Source organism: Schistocerca cancellata, chromosome 4 (genome assembly GCF_023864275.1).
Source record: "Schistocerca cancellata isolate TAMUIC-IGC-003103 chromosome 4, iqSchCanc2.1, whole genome shotgun sequence".
Classification (NCBI taxonomy): Eukaryota; Metazoa; Arthropoda; class Insecta; order Orthoptera; family Acrididae; genus Schistocerca; species Schistocerca cancellata.
This window is the reverse complement of record NC_064629.1, coordinates 190,740,669-190,754,316: the sequence shown is the minus strand read 5'-3', so window position 1 is coordinate 190,754,316 and position 13,648 is coordinate 190,740,669. Positions and strand designations below refer to the sequence as shown.

The 13,648-nt window shown below is 44.1% G+C and overlaps 1 pseudogene; it reads left to right on the top strand.

The window, feature by feature from the left end:
- Positions 1-13,309: 13,309 nt before the first annotated feature.
- Positions 13,310-13,427, top strand: LOC126185616 (5S ribosomal RNA; annotated as a pseudogene).
- The last annotated feature ends 221 nt before the right edge of the window (positions 13,428-13,648 follow it).

The window sequence follows — 13,648 nt, the reverse complement described above, 5'->3', positions numbered from 1 at the left end:
TTCGTAGATTTTATAGTTGCTGGGGACTTAATTAATTAACTGTGTTAACGAAAATTTTCTTACATTCTTTGTTGTCATTCTAAGCAGTCAGATTGCGTACTAATACTAGTCAGGGCCAGCCGTTTACGAGACTTGCGTAATCGGACTTACAGCTACTAAAATTATTTGCATTTTAATTTTTTATTTAATTAGGCCCCCATGCAATGTTGCGAGAAACGTGTGAGTTGTTCTTCACCACTTGATCACACTACAAAAGTGTCATCTACATATCGCCAAAATACTCGTGGTTCATGTTCTACCAACTCAGGTGCACTTTCCTGAAAGTCTTCCATAAAAATGTTTGCTACCCGAGGGGACAGAGGACTGTCCATGGAAACTCCGTCAGTTTGCTAAAATATTCGTTATGTCATCTCACTTTTCACTAAGGTTCCGCTTATAGACACACTGTCACGTATCAGGAATAAGTTCACAACCGATACAACAGCACTTTTTCATCACGTCCTTTCCTCATCCTACTTTTTATTTAATAATGAATATTTTGAGCAAACTGACCGTGTTGCCATGGGCAGTCTTCCTCTGGTAGCAAACATTTTTATCTAAGACTTTGAGAAAAGGGCACCTGAGTCGGCAGAACTTAAGCGGCGAGTCTTCTGGCAATATGTAGGTAACACTTTTGTAGTGTGGCCGCCTGGTGAAGAACTGTTACGTTTCTTGCAACATCTGAATTCAATCCAGAAGAACATCCAATTTAGGATGCAAGTAGAGAAGAATGGTTTCTTACTGTTTTTGGACGTCTTGGTTAGTAGGTAAGTGGATGGGTTATTAGTTCATTCCGTCTACCATAAGCCCACACATACGGACCTCTATCTGCAGCCGTCGAACTGTCATCACCCTTCTCAATTACTTCCGGCGCCCTCAGAACTTTGGTGCACCGAGCCCATGTTTCTGATGGAGACATCCTTACAAAGGAGCTAGAACGTAGACAGTCGGTGTTCAAAGATAACGGTTACGCTCCAGATCAGATTAGTACAGCGTTAAGGAGGAAGAAGCGTGACCATCCACATCGGCAAGAAGATGAGGAACTGTTCAAGTCCATGGTGTTCTTTCCATACGTTGGCAACCTTTCGCCCAAAGTAGGCAGGATCCTAAGGAAACCAAATTAAAGTAATCTTCCAGCCACCGGCCAAGATTGGTGCTCTTCTCGGTTCGGTAAAGGACAATCTGAGACTGCGGAAGGCCCGTATTCAAAAACTGCCTTGCCAGTGTGGTAAAGCTCACATAGGTTAGACGATACACACAGCGCATGAAACGTACGTTGAACATGAGCTCCATACGCGCCTTTCGCAGCCCAGTATGTCGGCCCCAGCTCAGCATTGTTACCACAAGACCCTATGGACTATTCTGCCACAAAAATCTTAGCCCCGGAGAGATCATTTAGGGATTTAATAATTAAAGGATCTGTGGAAATATGTCTAGCTCAAGACCTTATAAACTGTGCCTGCAGCTTTCAACTAGACAAGGCTTTGGCCGATCCGTTGATGTCTAATTTTCTTAGGGAGAAAACATTTTATTCATAATGGCACGTCTGGCGACATCTGACGTTTCTTTTTAGCGCCTCGAGGGCGCGTTCCGACAGAGGGCGGACATGTATTTTAACTTTCACTCGTGCGCCTGCGCGCCACAGACGGAACAGTACTTGCAAAAAAATGGTTCAAATGGCTCTGAGCACTATGGGACTTAACATCTGTGGTCATCAGTCCCCTAGAACTTAGAACTATGTAAACCTAACTAACCTAAGGACATCACACATGATGTGTTGGCAAATGTGCCAACACCTTGTAGGTAGAGGAGGCCGAAATGCACGCTATCTAACGCAGACGGGTGTGAAGTCTGGAACAGGATAAGTAATGAATGCTAATAAGAAAAGTACGTATCTTTTTTTTTTTGTGGTTTTAGGGCGCAAAACTTCTATGGTCATTAGCGCCCAGCCAAGTACGTATCTAAGTTAATACTCAACTTTAATGCATCCTTGTGGTACATCGCTATTGACGATACAAATTAGACTCTCTCCAGATAGGGTTAATGGCGCCTTGCTAGGTCGTAGTCATGGACTTAGCTGAAGGCTATTCTGTCTCTCGGCAAATGAGAGAAAGGCTTCGTCAGTGTAGTCGCTAGCAAAGTCGTCGTACCACTGGGGCGAGTACTAGTCCGCCTCTCTAGACCTGCCATGTGGTGGCGCTAGGTCTGCAATTACTGACAGTGGCGACACGCGGGTCCGACATGTACTAATGGACCGCGGCCGATTTAAAACTACCACCTAGCAAGTGTGGTGTCTGGCGGTGACACCACAACACACATCCATGCCCGAGGCACGATTCGAACCTGCGACCGTAGCGATCACGCGGTTCCAGACTGAAGCGCCTAGAACCGCACGGCCACACCGGCCGGCCAGTATTTGCAGAGGGCGCGGATTTCGACAGAGGACGCTCCTGTGACGGTCGCCAATGCGGATGCATCTCCGCGCCAATTTTTGCTGTAAAGCCGACACCGTGAACTAGCAGTCTCCAGCAGTGGATACTCACCTGAAGATGGCTGGACGGTTGCCAGCCGCAATATTGTGGCAAGAAGTCAACATCATCCGGCTGCAACACCGAAACCTCATAGAATATTCTGCAGTAGTATGCCAAAAGAAAGCGAAGGTAGAAGGGTGATATTTTAATCATTTGTAACAACCTTTTTTTTCCAGATAGACAGAGAATGCTACATATACATTCATTCAGCAAACAGTACATGTCCCAAATAATTGTGTATCGGTAGTTGGTATTTTTGTGATCTCTCCAAAGCGTTTCATTGTATAGATTACGATTCACTCTTAGAAAAACTCAAGTGTTATGGGATTGATGGCTTCACGTACAGCTGGTCTGAATCATATTTAAGAAACACAATGCAAAAAGTTCTGCTCAGTAATTCAGACAATATTGGAAGGGTGGAGAATTTTAGTGACAGGAAAAAAAAATCACAAAGGGAGTTCCACAGAGTCCAATTTTGCGCCCGTTCCTATTCCCTATATATGCGAATGACTTTCCAGATAACATTTAACAAGCAAAATTGTAACTTTTTGTAGACGACACCAGTGTTATAATAAATCCCATTAGAGAGAAAGCAACAGAAGAGATGGTGAATTACATTTTCCAAAGAATTATAAAGCGGTTCTCAGAGTATAGACTCTCTCTTAATTTTGATAAAACCATGTTCAGTTCTGTTCAATAAATAGACATACCACCGATTTATGAAGCACATGATCAGGAGTCAGTAGACTCCAAATTTTTTAGTGTGCCTGTTGATGAAAACTTCAACTGAAAGAAGCATATTACTAAGCTTCTTTTAAGCTACTTTTTCTGTTCGTATACCTGCTAATCTTCGAAAGAAACGAATCACCCTCCTGACATATTTTGCACATTTCAACTCAATAATGTCTTACGGAATAATTTTTGGGGTAGCACATCACTTGGAAGGAAAGTATAGATAGCAAAAAAGCGTGCAGTAAGAATAATATGTAGTTTTCACCCACGGAAGTCATGCAGGTACCTCTTCGCTGAATTCGTCATAAATAATCCATCAAAATTTGAGAAGAACAGTGCTGCACATACCGACAACACTAGAGGAAAAAAATTACCTTTATTACCCACTATTAAAGCCGTCAATGGTTGAGAAAGGAGTTCAATATGCGGCAAAAATTTTTTTCATCATTTCCCCAGTAATTTAATATTTTTGACATGTTGCGCGGAAGTTTTAAATCAGGTTTAAAATAATTTCTCCTGGATCTCATGCCATTCCATTGATGAATTTTTGCTTAAGAATTGGTAGCGAGTAAGAAAAAAATTAAATAAATAAATTCTAAGTGTAGTTGCACGAGAAGGACTAAAAATAATGTGTTCATTAATGTTAACACTAATCTTGTATACATGTACTGTAAACTGACTTGTTATACTTCATTTCGATGAAAGAATCGTGCAAATGATCTATGGAACATTTAACTAACTATAGATGGACAGACACGTGTCATCTCTTTTCCAAATGAAGTACTCGGCTGCGAGAAGAAACAATGGGAAAGGAAAGAAGGAAGGAAGGAAGGACGTGGGCTGTGAGCGAACAGCGTGCCGGGAACATCTGGCGCAGGAACACGTGGCGAAAGCCACCAACTTGGTAGGTTGGCAAACTTCTCAGTTCTGTAATTCCCCAGAGAGTTGCCCAGTGGGCATCAGCTCTTCCGTGGAAATGTTATTAGGAAGCATCCCGTTGAATCTCCTCCCTCGGCAGTATCGAAGCTGAGGTCTTAATACCGACGCAGAAGCGCCAACCAGAACGACCAAACGTGATACAATTTTTGCAGTAATGATGATGGGGCAACCACTGCGCTCATTTCGCGCTACTGATAGAAACCGCATGGAGCGTGATAACCAAACCGCTCCACACCTCTGCAAACAGGGAGAAAAAAATCTGACGACGATGTAGAGTGTGACGTCAATACGGCAGGTGACTGTAATAGACATCTAGAATGCCATTAACGACCAGGGCTGAGCCATCGTGAAACACAAATGAAGTACGTGTGTGTCGCCTGTCTCGTTAGACGCCGTTATAAACAGCTACCGAAATATGGATGGCGAACAAACTAGAAGCTATAATACACCGCGTGACTGAAATAACCCTTCTTCCCTGGCGATTTTATAAAGCGTAGCATATAGCGTCGAGGAGTTGCCACTTTAATTACGGCAGTGGCTGGCTCTGAGCACTATGGGACTTAACATCCATGGTCATCAGTCCCCTAGAACTTAGTCCCCTAAACATTGTGCAGTCTGCATCCTAGCTAGTGTTAACTGAGGCAGAAAAGTGTATTAAGATGTAGCTAGCAACTTTGCTTAAGATGGGGAAGCCACGTTAGGTGGGCATCGAAGACCAGTACCAGAAAGTGATAAGTATCCACCGCATTGAGTAACAGGTCGTTGAGATGAAGTTCTGGTTGCGGATAAACAGTACGGTGGCGACAGATGTGCATAACATGAGATTTATTACCGGAAATCAAAGCTGCAGGTGAGGGCCCAATACTGGACTTTTCGAATGGCGCCCTACAGTCGGCATTCAGCAAAACCCACACTAGAGGAGCAATAGTAAAGGAAACGATCGCCGGCATACAAGAAGGGTGATAATGAAGACCCAACGGCAACCGCTAGAACGTTGATGACCATTAAAAAGAGAGGGACACTTAATAGGGTACATGTTCGCCGTACACGGAGTTCAGAACATATGTGCAAACTCCACCTGACACCCTGTCGTAACCGCTACGATTCTTGAAATATCCACGGTAGCGATGAAGGGCAGTGGTCCATGTTGCTGGAAACCAAGGGCAATTCAGAAAGATCCGAAACAACCTGACTTGATACACCAGTAATATTTCAAACATGTCCGTGATATGATGCCTTGATGTAAAGGTAACGCTCCACATCTTAGACTGTTGAATATAGGGTCTTTGGGACATATTCATTGCGTTTCGTAATACTGTGTCTTCTACTCTTACATGAAAGAAGACGGAAACCTGATGTGAATTTTATATTATGCATCGAAACTAATAACTGATATGGTGCCAGCTGTAAGGTGCCGGTACATGTGGTTATCAGTAAGGGTCTCCCTGCAGCAGCTAGCTCGCTCGTAAGTTCGTCCGTTACCTATTGTAAGTCAAGCTGAGATGCTGATAACACAGCAACGAAAGGTTTTTGCGTTGACCAGTTAAACAGGTGCATTTCAGTTACAGCTGTGTGGTATCCGCGTAAGGGGCGTACGTATCCCACATTGCATCTGTGGTCTCTGATATCACTTGATTTCACGATACGTGATTTTTTTGTGGAGGAGGAGGGGGGGGGGGTAGTTTGCGAAGGACTCCATGTATGTGTCTCCTTCCAAAAAATCTGGGTGAACTACTTCGTTGTATAAAAATAGCACTGAATTCAGTAGCTCTAGACATGCTTGCCAAAGTATAGAGCGAGTTGAAATATCGTTTGAATGTTTGCAGTGCATTATGTAGACAGCATACTGAACGTTCGTGAAAGGTAATCGAAACCTTTTATACTAAACGAAATCGTGAAAGGTACCAAAGTATACGTTCGCATGCATGTGAAAAATATAGCCTTGCAATATCGACAAATTCTTTTGGAAATAAAAACTTTTTCAGTCCCGCGCGTAAGTCGAAATTTACCCCAAGCATCTAACTACATTAGTGTTCGGTTGGTTGTGGAAATATTGTGCATAAAAATGGATTACAACTCGGCTGAACACCGAGATATCACACCATTAATCGGATCAGCGTTTATGTAGCATCGCTTACATTAATTGTTAATTTGCAGTATCGTATCTCAACGTGTGGCGTAAAGTATATGGTTTTCTACAACTTCTATTCTATGGTGCTTTTTCTTTTATTTTTCCAGAATCACGGTTTGGTTGGATCAACGAGCTGCAGGCGAGTTTGGTGACATCACCAAAATATCTGAAATATCTGCAATAAATATTGCGTGTTAACATGAAACGGAAACAGAAGGGAAGAGGAGGAAGTGAGAGTGAAGAAGAGAGTGGAGAACAGAGTGGGGAGGGAGATTATGATTGGAAGTACTGTCAACGATGACATCTTTGGCGACCAAGCCCATCTGTAAGTGGGGGAATCACCCCAGCATTCGCTCCTTAATTTAGGGAAATCACTTGAAACCTCAATCGTAATGTTAATAGCCGGAAGGCAGTTTAAACTCAGATCCCAACTGCGCGCCCAGCGCCTTAAATGGCTCACAAGGTGTATACGATTTGACGAAGATTACGAACAGGGATATAACTGAAAACTTAACTTTTCTCCAGCCATGATTCTAGGAAAAAACTGCATCTCTCTGCATGACTTCTAGAATGTCATTGTGGATCTACGTGTCGCTGCACAAGGAATAGTAGTCCATGTGGATAGGTTATTTGGCTCATTTACGTATGAAGTTATGTTAAAATAGGTGGTGTTCTTAGGATGCCCTGTTCTCATTGAACTGCTTCGATCACTGGAGTCTGCAACTCGTAGTCTCGCGGTCGCTTTCTCGCTTCCTGAGCACAGAGTTCCGGGTTCGATTCCCGGCAGGATCAGGGATTTTCACCTGCCTCGAGATGACTGGGTGTTTGTGTTGTCCTCATCATCATTCATGAAAGTGGCGAGACTCGACTGAGCGAAGGTTGGGAATTTGTACGGGCGCTGATAACCGAGCAGTTGCGAGCCCCACAAACCAAACATCATCATCATCATCATCATCGATCACTGGAGGAAAGTTCCACGGCAGAGAGGAGTACCTGCGCCCATTGTATGAATTACTTCACTGTTAGTTGGTTCAAATGGCTCTGAGCACTATAGGACTTAACTTCTGTGGTCATCAGTCCCCTAGAACTTAGAACTACTTAAACCTAACTAACCTAAGGACATCAAACACATCCATGCCCGTGGCAGGATTCGAACCTGCGACCGTAGCGGTCGCGCGGTTCCAGACTGTAGCGCCTAGAACCGCTTTTAGATTAAAGTGAGTGATGGTATGGCACTATCGGCTGGGAGAGCTCGCCCGTGGTTGATCGGCCGCCTAGCGCAAGTCTTTATTTGACGTCACCTCGATGACTTACGCTTCCATGAAGATGAAATGAAATGATCACAACAAACACCCAGTCCGCGAGCGAAAATCTCCGACCCGGCCGGCAATCTAACCCAGGACCCGTAATATAGAAGCAGCGACGGTAATCACTAGACGGATCTGGCTCGACAGCGCCCTTCGATCGGGTTCGTATCAGACGAATTTGGCGAACAACACTTCAACATGAGTTCACTACCATGCTCCTAAAGCCACTGTAGCACGTTTCTGGTCTCGTGACATGGACAGTTATCATGCTGGAAGATGTCATCGTCTAGAGGAAGAAAGTGAGCATGAATGGACGCAGGTCGTGGACAATCAATAATTTCCACAACGAAATTCTGTGTCGAAATCTGGCAGAAAACGCAAAGAGATTCTGGTCATACATAAAGCACACCAGTGGCAAGACGCAATCAATACCTTCACTGCACGATAACAACGGTGAAGTCATCGATGACAGTGCCACTAAAAGCAGAGTTATTGAACACGGTTTTCCGAAACTCCTTCACCAAAGAAGACGAAGTAAATATTCCTGAATCCCAATCAAGAACAACTGTCAAGATGAGTAACATAGAAGTAGATAGCCTCGGTGTAACGAAGCAGCTTAAATCAGTTAATAAAGGCAAGGCCTCCGGTCCAGATTGTATACCAGTCAAGTTCCTCTCAGAGTATGCTGATAAAGTAGCTCCATATTTAGCAATTATATACAACCACTCGCTCACAGAAAGATCCGTACCTAAAGACTGGAAAACTACTCAAGTCACACCAATACGCAAAAAAGCGAAGTAGGAGTAATTCGCTGAATTACAGGTCCATATCAAATGGTTCAAATGGCTCGGAGCACTATGGGACTTAACATCTTAGGTCATCAGTCCCCTAGAACTTAGAACTACTTAAACCTAAGGACATCATACACATCCATGCCTGTAGCAGGATTCGAACCTGCGACCGTAGCAGTCCCGCGGTTCCGGACTGAAGTGCCTAGAACCCAACGGCCACCGACGCCGGGCGGTCCATATCACTAACGTGGATTTGCAGTAGTGTTTTGGAACATTTACTGTATTCGAACATTATGAAGTACTTCGAAGAAAACGATTTATTGACACATAGTCAGCACGGTTTCAGAAAATATCGTTCTTGTGAAACACAACTAGTTCTTTATACTCATGAAGTAGTAAGTGCTATCAACAGGGGATGTCAAATTGATTCCATTATTTTATATTTCCAGAAGGCTTTCGACACCGTTCCTCACAAGCGTCTTCTAACCAAACTGCGTGCCTACGGAGTATCGCCTCAGTTGTGCGACTGGATTCATGATTTCCTGTCAGAATGGTCACAGTTCGTAGTAATAGAGGGAAAGTCATCGAGTAAAACAGAAGTAATATCCGTCGTTCCCAAGGAAGTGTTTTAGGCCCTCTATTGTTCCTGATCTATATTAATGACATAGGAGACAATCTGAGTAGCCGCCTTAGATTGTTTGCAGATGATGCTGTCATTTACCGTCTTGTAAAGTCATCAGATGATCAAAACTACTTGCAAAATGATTTAGATAAGATGTCTGTATGGTGTGAAAAGTGGCAATTGACCCTTAATAAGGAAAAGTGTGAAGTTATTCACATGAGTACTAAAAGCAATCAGCTAAATTTCGATTAGGCATAAGTCACACAAATCTGAAGACTGTAAATTCAACTAAATACTCAGGGATTACAATCACACAGATAATATTGTGGGTAGAGCAAACCAAAAACTGCGATTCATTGGCAGAACACTTAGAAAGTGCAACAGGTCTACTAAAGAGACTGCTTACACCACGCTTGTCCGCCCTATTCTGGAGTATTGCTGTGCGGTGTGTGATCCACATCAGGTGGGACTGACGGATGGCATCGAAAAAGTACAAAGAAGGGCAGCTCGTTTTGTATTATCGCAAAATAGGGGAGATAGTGCCACAGACATGATACGTGCATTGAAGTGGCAATCATTAAAAACAAAGGCGTTTTTCGTTTCGACGGGAACTTCTCATGAAATTTCAGTCACCAGTTTTCTCCTCCGATTTCGAAAACATTCTGTTGGCACCCACCTACATCGGGAGAAATGATCATCACGATAAAATAAGAGAAATCAGGGCTCGCACAGAAAATTTTAAGTGCTCGTTTTTCCCGCGTGCCGTTCGAAGGCTCTGAGCACTATGCGACTTAACATCTGTTATTAAGTCGTAATAAGTAAATGTATCAGAGGCAGTGAGCGCCTGCGCTGTTACGTCAGAATCCTAAGAGGACGAAAATGGTTTCTTTAATAAGAAATAATGCTTAGCTGAAACATCAACTAAAACTGCGTTGACTGTGGGCCTCAACTTTACTTAAAAGTCGATACATGGAAATTGAATAATTTTGTTGAGGGTTGAATAACACTTAGGCGGTTTTTTTGTTCTACCTATTTTTATTTGTATGAACCAGTTTTCGACTAATTAGGCCATCTTCAGATAACTACTGCTACGGTCGCAGGTTCGAATCCTGCCTCGGGCATGGGTGTGTGTGATGTCCTTAGGTTAGTTAGGTTTCAGTAGTTCTAAGTCCTAGGGGACTTATGACCTAAGATGTTGAGTCCCATAGTGCTCAGAGCCATTTGAACCATTTGATAACTACTGGCTATTGTTTACAAGGAGATTGCGTTCTTACGAACCAAACATTCTGGATTAAGATACAACGCACTTACATACGATCTTTACTTGTAATATTGCCTTTGGGATTGTCAAACGGGTCTTTTGACTTTTTGTCCTCTAAAACTGTTCTTTAACATAATAAATCACATTTTATGGTTTGTCAGTACCATGCATAACAATTAGTATTATTTGCAATACACATTATTACTAAATTACAATGTTTTTTGGCGTTTGTTGTGAACAGCTGGACTGGACACCAATTGTTAGTTGTAGAACAGGGATGTTTTCTTTGGGGGTTACATTTTGTTATTAGAAAAATTGTGCATTAATAAATACCAAATATTACATTGTTACAGTTAGGAATGTCAACACATACGGAATAATACACTATATTGGGGTGTGAATTTGTTTACTATTGGGACACTGTGGTCAGTAGCAGGTTTACTGTATTGTGTAAAGTTTAAGAGTGGTAATGTGCTCAGTTGAAATTGGTCATTTAGAACCAGCTGGGGTTTTAGGGCTAAGTGTATCTTAGTCCAGAATGTGTGGTTCATAACAACACAATCTCCTTGTAAATAGCCAGTAGTTATCTGAAGATGGCCTAATAAGCCGAAAACTAGTACATACAAATAAAAATCAGTAGAAAAAAAAACCGCCTAAGTGTTATTCAACCCTCAATATGGAATTGTTCTATCAAGAAGCGACGAAAGAATCCATAAATAAGAATAACTTTGTGATAGCAGATCACTTCAGAATTGCTATCGAGGCATCGTCACGCACTCTACTCACTAACCCAAATATGTTTACAAGAATGTTGCTCAGTTTATGCCAGCTGGCGTGCTGAAACAATGTGCGCTACGACTTCATCAGTAAACACTGGTGTAAGCGGGCAGTGGCCACACGTGTGGCAATGACGGTCCAGTGTCTGCCTGCGCGACGGCCAATCGCGTCTTTCAAATTACTGAAGATTTTCAGAGAAACAGGCATACTATCTCTCCGTACTTGCGGTGATACGCGGCAGTCAACATTTTTCATCAGATACTCCATCCCTGCACCTGCATTGCGATTGTTGGAACTCCGCAAAACGGCCACCTTAGGCTGCAATAATGATGACAAATCTGTTACAAAGGTCGTGTTTTCAAACATCGTCTATTTCAGCATTCCCACTAACAACATATTTCCATGGTTCAAATGGCTCTGAGCACTGTGGGACTTAACATCTATGGTCATCAGTCCTCTAGAACTTAGAACTACTTAAACCTAACTAACCTAAGGACATCACACAACACCCAGTCATCACGAGGCAGAGATAATCCCTGACCCCGCCGGGAGTCGAACCCGGGAACCCGGGCGTGGGAAGCGAGAACGCTACCGCACGACCACGAGCTGCGGACTCATATTTCCATGGGCAAGTGCGAACTCCTTACGATGACTTTTTCCCCGTCGTTATCAAGGCCTTCTTCCTCTCACTTGTTTCGTAAGACTTGCACAGAGTATGCAAATTACCGTTTCATCCATTGGGAAGTAATAATCTCTCTTGTGTTTCAGAAAGCACAGGACAGAACCTTGCTCTATTTCGTGTTGTGACACTCGATGCCATCGAGTATTTGGCAACTGTGCGGAAATGGACTTGGGCAGAGATGGAATGTATTAGCTTTCAGTTTCGTTGGCTTCGCCAACTCTCGACCGAACTGGATGCATTCGTAACTAGCGAAGACCTCGGGCAAAGCTACAGACGAGTCTGTCACCACAATCAAGATTTTTGCTTTCACATTCACTGGATTCTAGTCATAACCGCAGAGTCACATTCCAAACTAAGCTACACCTCGTCTAGAAATTGGCAAGCCAGCCTGAAACCGGTAGAGGCATGGGAGCAGATGAGGTGTGTTCCCAGTCTTAAGTTCCTCATCTGTTCTGACTCCCTGAGTGCCCTTCAGACCATGCAACACTTGTACCCAGCGGATACGGTCGTCCAGGACATCCATGATGCCCTCCTCCACCTGCAACGGCAAGGGAAAGAGGTTTCCTTCTGCTGGGTGCCGGGGCACGTGGGTATTAGGGGAAACAAACTGGCGGATGTAGCTGCCAATGATGCATGTTCCCTCCCTCACGTTGTTGAATGTGCCGCCCCCCTCCATGCTGTTACCTCCCTCCTGCGTTTTCGCGTTATGCGTCAGTGGGAAGAGGAGTGGCTGGCAGTCGGTGAAAATAATCTGCGTCTGGTCAAGGCTACCACGCGGCCATGGCGTACGTCCTACCAGTCATGCAGGCGGGATGAGGTTCTCCTCACTCGCCTCCGCATTGGGCACAGTCCCTTAACGCATGGTTTTTTACTCCGGCGGGAGGACCCCCCAATCTGCAGTTCTTGTGGCGTCCAGATTACTGTCCGCCACATTTTACTTGACTGTCTTTTATTCTCTGACCAGAGGGCGGTGGTTTCTTTGCCACCGGATTTACCCTCTATTTTACAAGATGACGCAACGACTGTAGTTAAGGTCTTACGGTTTTGTGTCCTGTCCAATTTGTTGCCTCGGATTTTAGGGAGAGGGTTTTAATGTGCTGCTGGGTGACTGGCTCACCCAGGTTTTAGGTAAGAGGTCAGCCGGTCACGATTACCTCCTTGTTTCCCTTCGGTTCCTGTTCTCTTTTCCTTGTGTTTCCTTTCCTTTTTAGTGTGTCCCTTCTCCTCTTGTTTTGCCTCTGTGTGTGAGGATTTGGAACTGCGTCAGGTCTGTGTCTTTCAGCCGTTCTCCTTGTTCGCTGTTTGTCTTAGTCCCTTCACTGCATGTGTTCCTGTTTTTATGCGTTTGGGCGCTGATGACCACGCTGTTTAGCGCCAGTAAACTTCAAACACACACACACACGAAACTAATTCTTAGTAAAACGTATCGTAGACTACAGAACGCTGTTCTATTATGCTAGAGTGGAAAGAAATTATTAATGTGGCTGTTTCTACCTGGCCAACGGCCTTGCCGCAGTAGTAACACCGGTTCCCGTCAGATCACCGAAGTTAAGCGCTGTCGGGCTGGGCTAGTACATGGATGGGTGACCATTCGGTCTGCCGAGCGCTGTTGGCAAGCGGGGTGCACTCGGCCCTTGTGAGGCAAACTGAGGAGCTACTTGAGTGGGAGGTAGCGTCTCCGGTCTCGGAAACTGACATACGGCCGGGAGAGCAGTGTGCTGACCACATGCACCTCCATATCCGCATCCAGAGACGCCTATGGGCTGAGGATGACACGGCTACCGGTCGGTACCGTTGAGCCTCATGACCTATTCGGAAGGAGTTTAGGTTTTTTTT